Here is a 3,041-nt window from a genome sequence, read left to right as displayed (position 1 = left end):
GAAACAATCTAGCCACTGGCTGCAGAAGAGCAATGGGAGAAATGGGGGAGAGGGACTAGGGGAGAAGCTGATGTGCCCTGACTGGAAACTGACCCTGGGATGTTCATAGACCAGGCCATTGCTCTTTCCACTGAGCCACTGGCCAGGACCTGATAATTTTCTACAGTGGCATAGTTTGAATTTATTCTCTTTAAATTTTGTGCATATACTACAAACTTTGTTTTGTGATTACCCTGGGCCTTACTTAAAACATATTTGTAGATATAAAAGTCTATTTTAGGCTAATAACTTAGTTTCAATCATCTACAAGACCCTATCATTTTATGTTTTTGTAGTCACACCACATTTTTTATATTGTGTATCCATTAAAAAATTGTTGTAGCTATAGTTGTTTTTAATATTTTTATTCTTTTACCATTATACTAAAGTTATATGACTAACACACCTTCATATTACACTATTAAAGTATTCTAAATCTGACTATATCCTTGCATTTACCAGTGTATTGTTTACTTGTATGTTTTCATGTTACTAATTGGTATACTTTCATTTCAACTTCAAAAACTTTCAGCATTTCTTGTAAGGCAAATCTAGTGGTGATGAACTCCTTTGGCTTTTTTATTTTAAATTTTTATTTATAAAAAAAAAAAGAAACCTATGACTCGTGAGCCAGATGTGGCTCTTTTGATGGCTGCATCTGGCTCACAGACAAATCTTTAATAAAAAAAATAATGTTAAAAATATAAAAAAAAATTTATTTATTTTATTCTGAATTTACTTTTGGACCATATGTTTTTGTTTCTTCAGTTTCTGCTATTCCAGTTTAGGAACAACCTGCTCTTTTTCAGTAAGGATCATCTCTGTGTGGCAGGGAGAGCTCAGGTGAGGATTCATCTGTCCTTGAGCTCTGAAAGTTCTGCACCACATCGTGGAAGCTTTGTTCATCAATGTGCTCAATGACCAGAGAACCTGCATCTTAAGTTCAACACTACTTTCTGAAATTTTAAGCATGTGCAGCAAAAATTCAGCATTTTGGGGGGCCACTGACCCTGCATCCAGCCCCACTGTTTGGCCTGGCACACCGACCACCTCCACCATTATAACAATGGAATGGCACACATTGCTTCTGTAAAGTGACAGCCTTCAGATGCTTGGTGGCTTTTTCAAAAATGCATACCCTTGATGGCTTGGGCAGTTTCATGAATGTTCTTAAAGTGAACACAAAGATTTGAACCACTTGATTTGCACGATTTTGTGGGGGGTTTTGGGTCAAGTGAATTGCAGCACATTTTCAGAGGATCACCTCTTACCACTTTCAGAATTCCTTTGGCTTTTGCTGAGAAAGTATCTCACCTTCTGATCTGAATAACTTTTCTGGTAAAGTATTCTTAGAAGGTTCTTAGTTAGAAGATTCTTTCTTTCAGCACTTTGACTATATTATCCTATTCTCTCCTGAACTAATGATACCTTATGATAGTTCCTTCATATGAGAAAAAAATTTGTTCTTATGCTACTTTTAAAATCTTCTATTTGTTTTTAAATTTTTTATTATAATGTGTCTTGGAGAAGATTGTTTCAAATTGAGATGCTGGGTGACCTATTAGCTTTATCAACTTAAATGTCTAAATCTCCTCTAGGTTTGGGAAGTGCTTAGCCATTATTTCTTTAAGTAAGCTTTCTATCCTTTTCTAAGTTTCTTCTTCTGGGAATCCAATGATGTGTACATTATTTCTTTTAATCACAACCTATAAATCTTGAGCCAGTTATTAGAAGTTTACTGTATTTCTTATTGGAGTTATGTTTCCCTGATTTTTTGTAATCCTTGTAGCCTTGTGGAGATGTCTGCACATTTGAAAAATATTTTACCTCTTCTAGATAGTATGAACTGACTTCAGTAAGGAATGACTTTCACCTGTAGGTGGAAGCATGCTGGGGCATTCTGTGACCTTGAGTCTGGTGGTTTATGTAGCCAGGTGCAGGGGTGTGTGGCAGCACTGGGTTGGGTTGTTGTTGGTGGTTTATTTATTCAGTACCAATGACTGTATGGTTCTTGGCAAGTGCTATGGGGATCCTCAAAGGCTGCAAGGGCTTTTGGGTTCCTCATCAGTGCCTCTAGGTCCAGCCTCTAGGTACCAAGGAAAGTAGCAGTAGTGGTTAAAGCTGGTAGGATGCATACACTTCAATATAGGGGCTTGGTGCTGGTGCCCCTATGTAGTTCTAAGGACTTCTTCCAAACGCACACATACTGTTAGGATCCAGGGAAGGCAGAAAGGGCTGTGACCAATGTCAGGAACACTGGCAGCTTTTGCAGCCCTGGCTGTTCACAGGGCAGGCAGAAAGGGCTGTGACCAATGTCAGGAACACTGGCAGCTTTTGCAGCCCTGGCTGTTCACTGTGGTGGTGGGTCTTACCATAAGCGCAGGACAGTGTAGACTGATGAAGGACATCAGGCCAGCAGCATGCAAGTGCACAGCTAGAATGGGTAGCCCTGAGCATAAACATGGCAGGGGGGGGGTCAGCTGCAAGGGTTTGGCTGGCATCTTGTACTCACCCAGGTGTAGAGTCCTGGAAGGGCTGCTGATATGGTTTCCAGGATCTGGCCAGGATAGATGATGAAATCGGAGAGAGACTCAGGTAGCTGGCATTAGGAGTTTGCAAATACTTGTGGGACAAAGCCAGTGAAATCTGCAGGCAATCCAGAGTGACTGTGTTGTCCCTTGGTTTTTACAGTTGTGAAAGGCCCTGGATTTATCTGCAGAACAGCCCACTAGGAACTGAAATATGATTGCTTCTGCTGTTGAGATTGAGAAAATTGAAAAAAAGCCATACGGTTACTATACAATATGTTGCCCAGCAGATATCCTACTAGTAGTCAGTAAGTTAGTAGCTCATCATCATTATTAAATAGAACAAAATATGTTACATTTATTATTAGTTAAAATTTTTTAGGCCCTGGCTAGTTGACTCAGTGGTAGAGCATAGGCCTGGCATGTGGAGTGCCTAGTTCAATATTCGGTCAGGGCACACAGAAGAGGCTATGA

At 39.9% G+C, this 3,041-nt stretch overlaps 1 pseudogene; it reads right to left on the bottom strand.

The window, feature by feature from the left end:
- Nucleotides 1–774: 774 nt before the first annotated feature.
- LOC136306523 (large ribosomal subunit protein uL22 pseudogene) lies at nucleotides 775–1,289 on the bottom strand (annotated as a pseudogene).
- Between the last annotated feature and the right edge of the window lie 1,752 nt (nucleotides 1,290–3,041).

This window comes from Saccopteryx bilineata, chromosome 5 (assembly GCF_036850765.1).
Source record: "Saccopteryx bilineata isolate mSacBil1 chromosome 5, mSacBil1_pri_phased_curated, whole genome shotgun sequence".
NCBI classification, from domain to species: domain Eukaryota; kingdom Metazoa; phylum Chordata; class Mammalia; order Chiroptera; family Emballonuridae; genus Saccopteryx; species Saccopteryx bilineata.
The sequence above is the reverse complement of the archived record's forward strand: the minus strand, read 5'-3'. Positions and strand labels throughout refer to the sequence as shown.